A 13,916-nucleotide genomic window follows, 5' to 3' on the forward strand; every position below is an offset into this window, starting at 1 on the left:
ATGGCTGTGAGGTCGTAGTGGCAGGTGAAGAAATAAAAGTAACACCAGAGAGGAATCTTTTATGGATGAGCAAGAACGCTGTGCTTAACCTGACTTTGAACCTGAGGTAAGGGAAGGGGGCACACAGGAAACACTGGATTGAAACCCCTTTGATTGTTCTCTGACTGCCGAATGCATATTCCTGCTTTAATTAAATGGAGTCTGGTCAAGAGAAGGGAGTCGCCCGGATCTTGGCCAGGGCTCCTTGTAGGTGGTGCTCCATCTCCGGCCACTGCCCATTCCTGCCTCTCTGAGGCCTCTTTCAGACCACTAGATATGTTGGCTGAGCTCCACCGGGTCAGAACTCTGGTTGCTCCCTCTCATCTAAATCTAGGGGGCTCAGCTCGGCTCTTCTGCTGGTAGCATCCCTGTGCTCAGCACTGAGGAGGAACGTGCAAAGCCCACTTCTGCTAACTGTAGGTGAAGCAGGGGGCTCTTCAACGCCCACCCCCAGCGACTCCGTTCTAGCTCTGTCTCCTGCTCAACCCAATGTCTGTTTGCAAATCTGAATCTTTATTCTGCTGCCCAGAAGCTGGTGGCGGAAGACCTCAGGGAGGACCCCAGTTCTACTCTGTTCTCCTCCCACGTCAGAGGTGTGAGCTCAGAGAAGGCAGCCCCGCGTTCCGGGATAAAAATTTTGACATTGCCTGAACTTCCCGCGTTGGCCGCTAGTGGGAGATGCTGGCCTACCTGAGGCCCGCCAGGGGGCTAGAAGCCGGCAGCCGGCAGGTGGACGGTTCTTCTGCCTACCCTTCAGCTACCCAATCAGACGCAAGGCCAGAAAGGGTCCTGTGTCCGGAACTTTACTATAGACTACTGATTTTCTTTCTGATTCAGGCCCCTCCTGCAAGCACAGATAGCTCCTCAGTGTACATGTAAGGAACCCGTGACCTCCGGAGCCCCACATACCAAGGTCTCAAAAGGGAGGATGGTCCCCTAGTGACCTCTCCAAGACCCCAATAATGGAGGGCAGGTCACAGCCTTTGAGCTCACAAGAACAATTCTTACTTGGAATAGCCTTAAAGATGTATCAGGAAAGTAAAATACTGCTGGTAAAGAGTGTGAGTGTGTGTGTGTGTGTGTGTGTGAATGCACAGGTGCCCAAGTGCTCCTGACACGCCCTGGTCTGCGGCCACAGTGCAGGGTGATACATGTCATCCCTTCCAGTGATGTTGCTGATCCTGTGGGCAAAAGATGGTGATGGCCCATTTTATTTAATCAAGGAGTTGTGTTCCTAGGTGTTTCCCATCCCGTCAGAGCGATCGTGCTTGTCCATGTGTGGATCCCTGTGTCCCTGAGCGACAGTGTCTCTCTACTTCAGTGTCAGCATGAGAGTCTCCATGTAGCAAGGTGTGGGTTGTATGTAGTTCGACAGAGTAAACGGGAGTGTGTGTGTGTCTCCCTGTGGGTGCCTGTGTTTGTTGGTTGTGTCCATCCCTCAGGTCAGGGTGTGTGTTTCTGTCAGTATGGGTGTGTCAGTGCGTGTATGTGTGTACACAGGTGTCTACCATTGTGCAAATCTGTGTGCCGTCTGTGCCTATCTCAAGGGGAATGTGGTTCCAAGTGTGTGTCTGTGTCAGTGTGTCAGTGGATGTGTGTCTCTGAATCACGTGGGTGTCAGAGTTTGTCAGAGTGTCTGCCTCAGTGACAGTGTGTCAATTATATGTCTCCCTGTGTGTCCTTGTGGGTGTCTGTGTGTCAATGTGTCTGTGTCAGTGTGCAGGTGTACATATGTCGGGTATGTTTGTCTCAGCATGGTTGCCAGTGTATGTCCGTGTCCCCGGGGGAGGGTGTCTGGTGTAGGGTCCCCAAGTCAGTGAGGATGTGTGTGTGGACTCTGGCCAATGTTTGTCGGTGTCCGCGTGGGTGGCTCTCCGTGGTAAAGCGCCCCCAGGTCAATGTGGATGTACCCCACCGTGTACCGGTGTCTGCATGTGTCTGTCCGCGTCCGCGTGCCGGCTGTCTGAGGCGGCGTGCCCCTGGGTCAGTGTGCGGGTGTGCGCGCCGGCGGGAGCCGAGGTGTTCTCCCTGGGAGCGGGCGGAGCGCCACGTGCGGAGCCCGGGGCGCGTCGCTCTGGGGCGGAGCCAGCCCGGGGCCCCAAGCCCCAGGCCGAGCCCAGGCGGGGCCCGCCCCCGACCCCGCCCCCAGCCCGCGCCGCCCGCGGAGTCCCGGAGCCGGAGACCAGCGGCGGAGCTGAGACGGCGGCGGCGCCCGTGGGATGCAGGGATCGCGACCCCAGAGCCGCTGAGCCTGCGCCCAGTGCCTCGAGCCCCGCACCGAGCCGAGTCCGCGCCGAGCAGCAGTCGCCCATCCCGGGACCCCGGCCGGGGGACCAGCAGGTGAGCGAGCGCCCCCGCGCCCAGCAGCGCTGGCCCGGCCCGAGCACCTTCCGCCTGCCACCGCCCAACTTTCCTCCCCGAGGGTCGGAGCCTCCAGCCCCTGCGCGCTCCCTTCCCTGCCCCGGGTTCACCCCGCAGTTCCTCTCCCATCACTGCCCCTAAGGGTAGTAAGGGAAGGAGAAAGGCGCAGATCAGCTTGGCTGGAGGGGATCCCCGGGGGGAGGGCGTAGCTAATCGCCGCGCGCCCCCTCCCCTTCCCTTTCCTTCCGGGTTTCCCAGCGCGCTGTCGAGGGCCAGGGGAGGGGGAGCTGCGGCCCCGGCTTCCCCGCCGACCCTGGCGCAGGCTCGGAGAAGGTTCGGGGTCGGGACCTGGATTCCCGAGGCCGGAGACCCCAAGGTCAGAGCGTAGACTAGGCGCGCAGTGAGTGTGGTTCCAGAGATCTGAGTAGCTGAGCGAGCAGGGCTGGGAATGGGGGAGGGGGCCAAGAACCCCTTTCTCTGGGCGGCGCGGAGCGGTCCGCCGGGAGAGACCTCTCTGGGACGAGGTCTCTACGGGTCCTGACCAAAGACAGATCTCTGTGCGCCCTAAGCGGGGAGAGGGACCTATGTGTGTGTTCTATCTCTGTGCGCTCCCACCACGAAGAGATCTCTTTGCCCTCTGACGCCCTAATAGGGCGGCACCTGCCCTCTGTGCGTCCTGAAATCTGCGTGTGTTCTCAGCAGGGGAGATCTCTGTGCACTGGGACTGGGGCGTGTTCTCTGCACCCCACCCCCCCCCTCTGACCCGGGCAGATCCATGTGCCCTGACAGGAGGCGGCTCTGTCCCCGGCGTTATTTGGTTATTTGATCGTATTTGGTGGCGCCTTGGGAGGAAGTGGAGGTGCCTTGCCTTGTGAGGGCTGGAGGTATGAAGAATGGTAGTGGTGACAGAGTGCTGGGGACAAGGCCCTGGCCCTAGGCCCGCCTGTGTTGAAACACCTGTTGGAGGACAGCGCAGAGCTCAGTCAGGAAGCCATGACTAAGGTTGTGTGGCAAGAGTGGATCTTCTCTCCTTAGTGCCTTGAGATCAGCCTGGAGTGGTGGGATCAATCATCTCCTCTGGGGTCCTGGGCTGGTATTCGCTTCCCTCAGCTGTCTCCTCACCCCCCGCTGCGACCCCTCAAGCCCCAGTGAGCCTAGACAGCACCACGAAGACAGACACATCATATGACCCCACCATACTACAGTGCCTCAGCCCCTCTCCCCAAACCCACCATCCAGAGGGACCTTGAGCAACAGAGGCTGGAGCAGCAGTGGCCCAGGCCCTTGCTGCTACCTTCAACCCCATCCCTTGCTCTCAATCCCTCCAAGTTAGAATTAGGCAGGTGCACATGAGTGGGAGGTAATGGAACTGAAAGGTGGAATGAGGGTGACATAGGCCAATAGCTCAAGCCAAGCTGCAGTCACGGGAGCATGGGGAAGAAAGAGTTGGGGACAGCCAGTGTGGAACGCAGACTTTATGCTGGCATTTCCAGCCCCGTACTGCAATGAGCTTCACTGAACTTTTAATCTAACTCTGTCATTTCCATCACACTGCACAGGGGGAAACTGAGGCTGAATAGGTCAAGGATTTGTACAAGGTCACCTAGAGACACAGTAGATTTGGGGCACCACCCAGGTTGAAGATTCCTTGAGATCTATTTCATGACCTAGAGGCTGACCAAAGAGGATGTGAGCAGAAGGGATACTGGCCCTAGAGGGCCAAGAACCAGCATTCAGCCCATTTATGGCATGGGCAGCTGCAGTGCCTCTGGGCCACTTGGCCCTGTCTCGGTGTGGTGATCGAAGGTCCTCTGGAAGAATTCCAGGATCAACTCACTCAGCATGGAGATCGAGCTCAGAGGAGTGGTAGGAAGCACCAGAGACAGCTGTGGGTAAGGGAGCAGGGCAGACAGGTGTCCAAGCAACCCAAGAAGAAGGGAGCCCTGAGGCAGCCTGGGACTGTGGTCAATAGCATTCTATGTTCTGTTCATAGGAGGCTAATTCCTACTGACCCTTGAGAAGGTTATTGGAAAGGTGTACAATGATAGAAGCATGTCCCCATGGCCCATTCAAAAGAGGAGTGATTGCTTTTGGCCGGGAGACTCAAGGGTCTCTATCTAACAAATACAAGCTTTCACCTGGGTTTTGAGGGATGAATAGGAGTTTCCCAGGTGGAGATGGTACAGTGCAGACATCAGGACCAGCATGTACCAGCAGTACACAGAAATGCGAAACAGCAGAATTGTTAGTTCAGTGACCCGTTAGGTCCTGTGGTATAAGGGAGAGAAGACCAGAAGCTAACACCAAGGACGTAATCCCAGGGACCTTTGTGAACTTTGCTCAGAAATTGGGAATTTATCCTTAGTAATGGTACTAAAAATAGCTAACATTCACGGAGTGCTATCTGCCAGCCAGGCGGAGCACCAAGCACTTTATAAGGCTCATCTCTGAATCTTTGCATCAACCCTGGAGGTAGAAACCATAATAATGATCATCTTGCCGGTGATGAAATTGAAGGCCCAGGAAGCTTAAGTAACTTGCTCACTGTCATGCATCTCTATATAGCAGGTCTTGAGTTTGAGCCCAGGTGTCAATATATCTTCTGTGAGTTAGACTACGTCTCCAGTGCAGACTAGAGGTGCCATCAAAAGTCTTACAATTGAAGGAGAGGGACAGGCAGGTTAGCACAGGTGAGCCTGTGGCATTCCAACGGCCTTCTCTGTTAAGGGATGTGTCACTCTCCCATCCCTAACCTACTTGCTTGTTAAATGGAATTCACTGCCACCACATCACACTGAGAACGGGGGAATGGGCAAGTGAAGTTTGGTTTGGCAAGACTGAGGAAGAACAAAGGGGAGGTGATAGATGCTTCCAAGTTCTGATTTGAATCTGTAGTACTTCCAGCGGCGGCTGCTGACATCCAGTGTCAGCTGGAGGGAAGGGCCCAGCATTCAGGAAGGAGACCTGGGCAGGAGGAGGAAACTTGGAATCATCTGCATAGACTGGTCTTTGGAGCCATGGCAGTGAATGAGATTGTCCAGCAAGAGTGCTGATCGGTGTTTTTTTCAACTCTGGTGACAGTAGCATCACTTTAAAACACCAAAAACACAGCTGTGTCTGGGCTTCACCCCAGGGATTCTCATTCTACTCAGGTGAGACTTGAGCACCAGCCATTTTGAAAGCACCCAGGTGATCCTAATGTGGTGAGGAGGGTGGAGTGCAGAGCCCTCAGGCATTCTAACCATCGAGGCAGGAGAAGTCCGCCAGGAGCCTGGGAAGCAGCAGAGAAAAAGGTGGGAAGAGAGCCCTGAGCGGAGGAATCAGCTAAAGCAAGGAGGATGCATGTCCCAGAGGAAGGGTGACTCCTGTCTTTCCGCTGAGAGAGTAAAGAAGGTACGTTCTGAGAAGTTCATGGATAGATTTTTTTTTTAAAAAAGGAATGCATAATTTAAAAAACAATGTCCATTAGACTGAGATTGAGCAACAGTAAGAGTACTGGTGACCTTGACAATGGAAATTTTCCTCCTGACACCCACAGAATATGGTACCCAGCAAGAACAGATAGTGAATGAATGAATGAATGAATTGGAGAATGGAGGGCACTTTTGGAGAGGGCAGAGGAGTGAGCGGGAGGTGAGGACGTGGAAACAGCATGTGTAGACAGCTCTTTCAAGGAGTTTGATGGTTTAAGAGGGAGGAGAGAGATAGAGGGGAGCTGGCAGAGGGTGGGCTCAAGGGAGAGATGTAGGGAGAGGCTGAGGTGGACGCGAAGGACCGTGGGTGTCCTTCACAGCGAGGGACCGGAGGTCTGTGAGTGGAGATTGTGCCCATGGGGTCTCATTGCTCTGGTTTTTCCAGTGGGCCAGTCAGGACAGCCCGGGGTGGGGGGGGGGGTGACTTCCTATGAGCCTTTGAGAAGGAGATTTTGACGGTGGGAGCTGTGATTCCTGCTGGGGGCGGGGGCAGCAGGGGAGGGAGATCTTGCTCTGAGGAGAGAAAAGTGTTGCAGAAAGCAATGTTTGGGGACAAGATGAGGTCGCCTAGAGCAGGTATCCAGTAGAGAGGTTGGGATAAAAGTCCTGTGGCTAAATCCACAGAGACAGAGGGAAGAGAAGGCAAAGCCTGGGGCTAGCCTGTGGACAGGGGCTGGACAGTGCAGGGAGCAGAGCAGTCACAGGGGTGGCCGGGGCCGCAGAGGGAGCCTCGGGCTGGATGCCCGCTGCCTTCTGCCAGCCCAGACTGACAGAGTTCAACCCGGGATGGTGGGGGAGAGCCTGGATAGGACTTTCAGCACCTAGTCTGTGCGATGGAAAATTCTAGAAGGTTTATATAGCTCAGGTACAATAACTGCTTTCATGAAGTCTACATGCTATTGGGGAAAGATAGACTGGATACTACTAAACAAATAGATACAGAACATAATTTTAGATAGTGACCAATGTGATGAAATCAAACAGGATGGTGTGATGGAGATATGAGAGTCACTTTAAACTGTGGCCAAAGGAAGCCTTCTTGAAGGAGGAGACTGAACTGAGACCCAAATAGCAGGAAAGAACCAATCCTGAAAAGCCCTGGGGAAAGAATGTCATGTAAAGAGAGAATGGCAAGTGCAAAGGCCCTGAGGCAGGGACAAGCTCCTGAGGCAGGGTTGGCTGCTGTGGCTGGAGCAGAGGAAATGGGGTAGGGATGGAGAGGTTCCTCGCCTCCATTTCCACCCCCACCCTCTTTGTCATCTGCCCCTTCCGACTGCCCCTTTGGTTATGCACACCACTCGACTCAGGCTGGCAGCAATTCCTGGGGATGAGACTATATTTAGATACAACTCTCCTCTCTGTGGGCCTAGAACATACCGTGTCTTTTTAAGATGATCAATATGGAATGGACGCTATTTATAGAGACCCCACGTCAGTTTCTGGGGCCTGAGACCCTCAGGTAGGGGAAGGAGCCCAGGACCACGCTTTGCCAGAGTAGGCACCAAGACTGGCAGAACGCGGGAGCTGTCTGACTCATGGACTCTTTGAAACTTGTATCACCTCCCCTGCCTGCCAGGCCACCCTCACCCCATCCCTGCAGAGTCATAGCCTCCCTACCTCCAACTTCACTTGCTTGAGGGCTATCCAGTGTGCCCCAAGCCCAACAGAAAATGTAGTTGTGATTGTTGAAGCCAGAGTCCAGTGGGACAGTTCATCAATCTCTCATGTCCGTTCCTTGCTCTGTTTACTACTCTGGTCAGGCAGAAAAGGCTAGGGGGGTGGAGGGGGCGCCCTCAGGGCCTCTGAGGTTCTCCCCATCGGCCAGAGAGAGATCTGCCCAGGACAGAGAAAATGCAAGGTTGGAGTCAAGAGCTCAGCCTCCCTAGTGGAAGGTCAGTGTGGTATGAGGGAGAGAAGACCAGAAGCTAACACCAAAGGACGTAATCCCAGGGACCTTTGTGAACTTTGCTCAGAAATTGGGAATTTATCCTTAGTAATGGTACTGTGAACAGCCAGTGGAGACTGCCTGGAGGAGGTGGGATTGGAGCCCAGCCATGGAAGAGGCATATAATTTGGAAATGTGAAAGGGATCAGCTCATGTTTACTGTCCTGTTGTGGGAAGAGAATGTTTCTGCTCTGAGGCTAGACTTCCCTCTCTCTCTCTCTTCCCTCCCCCCCACCCCCTTCAGTTTGTTCTCCTGATTAAATCTCCCAGGGAGGCAGTGGAAAGTTGAGTCCCCACAGGGGTAATACCCAAGTAGAGGGACGGAGCCGCTCGCAGGGCATTGTGCGGGCCCAGGGAAGGCCCCTCACCCACTTGGAGGTCCTACTATTGTCTCCGAGGGCTTTCAGTCCCCTCTTGCAGCCCTGGGAGGCCGAGGACCAGAGGCTCAAGGTCACAGAGGGATGCCGGCTGCCCTCAGCCCAGGGCCCGTGTCTGCCCGGCCCCGCCCAGGTCTTGCCCAGGCAGTCCCCATGCTTTCTGGGAATGGATTTTGAACAGTAGAAAGGCTCTTCCTGGCATCAGGAGGGTAGTAAATGCCTCTCTGGCTGGTATCGATTCCTCGAAGTCCTGTTTGAAGGAAGGACCTGGCTCAAAGAGGCAGTTTTTAGAGGGACAGCAGGTCGGGGAGCAGTAATGTGGCTGCAGGCACCAAACCAGTTCTCTGGCTGCATTAGCTGTCCCCCTCATTCGGGCCAGGCTGGAAGGTGCCCTAACCATCTAAGTTGGGGAAAAATCAGACCATGCGAGGGACCAGCCCAGCTCAATCAATACCTCCTGCATGGCCGCCAGAGCCCCAGCCTCATCGACCTGGGCTGATAGCTGGAAAGTGGTCCTAACAAGCCCCTCTAAGCCCAGTACTGCTGCCAGCCTCAGGGCCTATTCCTGGGAAGATCCCAACCTTGAGTCCTTTTCCTGCTGGGCCCAGGCCCACCCAAGGGACTCCCGGCCGGTGCAGGGGTGCAGGAGAGCTGAGGCACAGAGGCGTGCCCACCACAACCAGAACTGAGTGGAAAGCAGCGCGGGGCCCACTGGTGCTGGGTCAGACTCAGCACAGACTGTCAGTGAAATAAAGCAGCAGGTAGTGCCGGCGAAATCGGAAACCCAGGGAAAGCCTCCACTCGCTTGCTGGGCCTGGGTGCCTATTAGATGTATAATTGCTGAGCTTCTGTTTCAGGAAATGTCTGAGGGAAGGAGAGAAAAAAATCTCCCAAAGGATCTCCTGGGGCCAATCATGCCCAGAGATAGCTGGACTTTGGGTCTCTTCCAGCCTCGCCTTTATGATTGAATTACGGATCTGGCCCCAGATGTGTCACTTATGTTCACAGTGCATTGCACAGGTAACCGAGATGGCGCTTACCAACAAACACAAAGTAAAAACCTCCAAAGCATTATTATGTTGAGCAGGAACAGTGGACACACTTGAGCCCATACAGTATGATTTCGTATGTCTGAAGTTCTAGAACAGTCAAAGCTGACCTGTGGTGATAGAAATCAGAGGAGTTGATTGGAAAGAGGCAGTAGGGAACTTTCTGGAATGATAGGAATGTTTACTATCTTAATTGGAGTGGTAGTTACACAGGAATATGTATTTGTTAAATTAACTCACCCAACTCTACGCCTAAAATTCACGCATCTTCTTGTATCTATATTAATTCCTCAATTTCAGAGCATATTAAGGGAAAAGGGCTGCACATTTGGCCAACCTGTGTCATGCACACTTGTGGTATAGATTTTGTGTATTGATGGATTGATTGGCTTTTCCCCCTTTAGGGGCAAAGAAACTCTGGCGAAGGCCTCTCCCGTTTTTTGGGGGCGTTTCTCTCTCAGTGCACAGAGTAGGTGCCTCATAAACAGCTTGGGCATCTGTATGCCATTAAAGGGCACTTCCTGGGCCATAGGTAGGCACTCTTCTGGCCACATTGTGTGTACTCTGTGGGTTTAGATGGTCCGGGGCCTGGGGCAGAAGTGCCCCTGGGTGACTGAGTCACTTCTCTAACTTCTGGGAGTAGTACTGATGTCCCTGTTAGCCACGGTCTCACTTTCTGTGGTTTCAGTTACCCGCGGTTAAACACAGCCCAAAAATATTAAGTGAAAAATTTTAGAAATAAACAATTCATGAGTTTTAAATCGTGCACCAGAATGAGTAGTGTGATGAAATCTGAGGCCATCCCACTCTGTCCCACCAAGAATGTGAATCATCCCTTTGTCCAGCGTGTACAAGCCAGATACGCACTACCCACCTGTTAGTCACTTAGTAGCAGTCACTATTATCAGTTATCAGAGCAAGACAGACCACATTCAGTAACTTTTATTACAGTATATTGGTATAACTGTTCTATTTTATTATCAGTTATTATTAATCTGTTACTGTGACAACCCCATGAATTAAACTTTATCACAGGTATATATGTATAGGAATGAATATAGTATATGCAGGGTTGGGTACTATCTGTGGTTTCAGGCATCCAGTGGGGGTCTCGGAAGTATCTCCTGCAAATAAGGGGGGACTGCTGTTGGTCCACGTTCTGGAGACCCAGGGCCCAGGGGTACTGTAGGGTCTGGACTGACAGCTCAGTGCCACTCAGCACATTATAGATCCCCTCTGCATGATGCAGTAAGGGGATTGACAGGAAGACCCGCGCTTGAGGAGAAGGGGGCACCATGTGCCCTGTGGAGGGGGCCCTGAACGACCTGGGGAGTCTGCAGTTCCCCCGCCTGGCTGGGTGCTGGGAACACGCAGTGAAATGAAGGAGCTGTTCCAAGCCCCCCACCCCATCCTTACAGTGGAAAGTGGGGGGCGGATGAAAAAGCAGGGGGTTTTGTCTGAATCCAGGGTCCACGCTAAAGGTGCCCACCCGCATGCCAGCTCTCCTCTCGTCTTCTGCTTTGGAGGGGGCCTGGTCTCAGGGACCCTGGCTTCATCCCTCCCTGTCTGGGAAATCACCTGGGCAGAGCAAGCCGGTGGGATTTTCCTGTCAGCTGAATTTCCCTCTGCTTCAGCCTGAGTGTTGGAATACATGAGATGCAAATGCATGTAAATGAGGGCATCCCCGCTTCTGGGGTGGGCGTGCGCCTCCGTCTCCGGCGGGGATGGGGGTGATTCTGCAGGACTTCTCCAGATTGCTGGGTCGGGATGGGGACTAGAGAAGGAAAGCCCCCTCAGGATCCCCCTCCCGGAGGACCGGCTCCGGACTGTGCAGGGTTAATGCTTGTGCATCCTCAAAGGAGTGGAGCTGCAGGGAGCCGGTTAGCTGAGGCCCCGCACAAGGACGTGCCTTTGATCCGGGAGCAAGGACCTGAATGCACAGGCCACGGGCACCAGCGAGCACCAGCTGGCACCCCCGCCAAGCCTTTGTCCAAGCCCTTACCCTGAGAGAGCCAGAACTGTGCAGATAATTGCCTGGGCAGGAGGTCGACATGCTGTCGACCCCTCCCCCTTCCCCCACCACCCACCATCCCGACCTGTGGCTTGAGCCCACATAGCCACCCACAGCCACTGCCAGAAACCCGGGTGGCCACTTTCTAGTCTGCAGAGGACGAGTCTCCGTCAGCCCACCCCCCTCCCTCCCTCCCCTTCCATTTCCCACTCCCTCCCCTCCCCCACCCCAGGCTAGCAGGCCACCTAGCCTCAAAGCAGGTGGAGTTCTGTAAGAGTTTAGGGAGAGCCGGGTGTCTGGAACTCCATGGCAGCGCCATCCAGTTGAGATACCATGCAAGCTACAAATGCACGTGGCATGTGCAATTTTTAATTTGCAGTAGCCATATTTTACAAAAGTAAAAAAAAAAAAAAAAAAAAAAATAGTTTTAACATATTTCCTTTAATCCAAAATAATACATTTGAATTATAGTTAATCTTTAAAGGTTATTAATGAAGTAGTTGACATTCTTTATCATACTGAGCCTTCAGAATCCGTGTGGATTTCCAGCCGCACATCTGGACTGTCTCTGGCCACAGACCAGGTGCTCGCCAGCCACGTGTGCTGCGTGGCTACCCTGTCGGATGGGGCAGCAGTGCCTGCGCTGGAGAGAAACACTGCTCGGTAACCATTTCTGCTGACTCTCTGGGTGCGGGCAGAGATCAGCCAGGTCTCCCTGGGAGCCTCTTCCCACTCGTGGGTATGGCCAGGCTGCATAAGGGAGGACCAGCCTTACAGGAGGTCCACAGGGCTGCCCTGTAACTTTGGAGCAGGGATATCAGACACACTCTGTCTGGGTGGGCGGATCACAGGTGAGCTACAGACACTTCCTCCCTGCTCTGTGCGCCCTCAGAGTGTGAGTAGTTAGGCTCGCAGACCTGGCTGCAGACAGACAGGGGCTTGCTTACTTAACCCCTCAAGCATCAACTCTGTAAAATGGGGATAACAGTATCCCTCCTTCATAGGATTGTCGCAAGGTTGACCCCCACTCAGTGCAATCCCTGGCGTATAATGAGCACATGAGGCTGCTAGGGTGGTCCCCCACCCCAGTCCCGCTCATGGATGAGGAAGCTAAGGTCTCGAAAACCGGGGGATGGGAGCTGACATTGTCCAAGGTCACAGTGCGGGTTAGTGGCTGGGCAATAGGAAGGTTAATCCGGCATTCATTCATTCATTCATTCACGTACCAGGCCGTTTTAGGCCCCTCTGGGCAGACCACACTTGGGGAGTTCAGGGCACAAGCAAGGGAGAGGCCAGTGTGGAAGTCAGTTACCATACCCTGTGATGAAGCATGCATGGGAATGCAGGTATGCCAGGAACACAGAGGAGGGCAGGGCCCCGCCAGGCCCAGAGGGCAGTGAGGAAGGCTTTCCAAAGAAGGGCTCTCTGAACTGGATCTCTTGGGACAAAAAGAACGACAATAACCACCATGATGGTAGCAAGAGACATCCACTGAACACTTCCTGTGCGCCCGGCGTGTACAAGTACTAATAACACGCGTGTGCCACAGAACTACTCTGTGAGATAAGGTCTATTATTAACCCCATTTTACAGATGAGAAAACTGAAGTAGAGACACATCAACTAACTTGCCCAAGAATACAAAGCAAGTAAGTGGCCCGCCACCAGAAACACAAGCAATCTTACTTCCAAGCCACAGCTCTAACCACCTTCCTATGCCACATTGGAACAGGAATCCTCTGGATGGGGAGTGGTATGTGTAAGAGGGATGCTAGGGGAAGCGGAGCTGGGCACAGGGACGGGTTCTGTGGCCCAGGACGTTTCCTCATCTACATTCTCAGCGATACTGAGTGGAAATTTCCGTGCAGGATACCCCGGAGTATCTTTGCTGCTTTTTCCTCATTTTCTTATCATCACCTGTTGATTGGGGATCCATCACCTTAGGAAGAAAAATATTCTGTGATGCCATTTGTAGTACCCTCTACACACCGTGGGTGCTGATTAAATGTTTAATGAATCATTCAATTAACGTGATGAGTCCATGAGTTGAGGTATTAATTAGTTTTCGTGTGTTCTTCCTCAAGGAAGGAGTAAGTCGCTCCTGGTGCCCTACGTCCACCTGTGGGGAATGAGCCTCTGCCTCACACTCTCTCCCTGAAGGTGGAACGGAAGGCAGTGCCACAGGGCAAAGGCACCGGTGGAATGAGTGCTCAGGGTGGTGGGCGCTCCAGCCCGAGGTCGCCCTGGACGCAGGGCAGGGCAGGGCAGGGCAGGGCCATGCTGCAGAGGAAGCCAGGCTGAGATTTTCTAGGAAGCCTGGGAACCACTTCCACAGGCACTTTGCATAAATTTACATGGCAAAGAATATTCTTTGCATGCTGTGTTCCCGAGGTTCTGATTCCAAGGCGACCAAAATGCTAGATGTGACTCAAGACACAGGCCTGAACCTGCTTTCAGGATTGGAAAGGGGGTGGGCAGGAAGGGGCTGGAAGGGGGGGAGGGGATCCGTCTGGAGTCCAATCCCTCCTCATGCCTAGGATGACCAGGCGTCCTGGTTTGTCTGGGACTGCAGGGAACCTCGGGAGGCCGGAATTTCAGTGCTACAACCCGGGGAGTCCTGAGCCTCACCTCACCTGACACTACCCAGCGTGGCACAGGCTGC

At 53.9% G+C, this 13,916-nt stretch overlaps 1 protein-coding gene across 6 annotated transcripts in view; it reads left to right on the top strand.

The window, feature by feature from the left end:
* Positions 1–2,216: 2,216 nt before the first annotated feature.
* Positions 2,217–13,916, top strand: part of SCN5A (sodium voltage-gated channel alpha subunit 5) — a 97,222-nt gene continuing 85,522 nt past the window's right edge. For all 6 annotated transcript variants that reach the window (XM_066245508.1, XM_066245510.1, XM_066245507.1 and 3 more), the window contains exon 1: positions 2,217–2,379. The gene's annotated coding sequence lies outside the window, so the exon portion shown is untranslated. The remainder of the gene's footprint in view (positions 2,380–13,916) is intronic.

Source organism: Saccopteryx bilineata, chromosome 10 (genome assembly GCF_036850765.1).
Source record: "Saccopteryx bilineata isolate mSacBil1 chromosome 10, mSacBil1_pri_phased_curated, whole genome shotgun sequence".
NCBI classification, from domain to species: Eukaryota; Metazoa; Chordata; class Mammalia; order Chiroptera; family Emballonuridae; genus Saccopteryx; species Saccopteryx bilineata.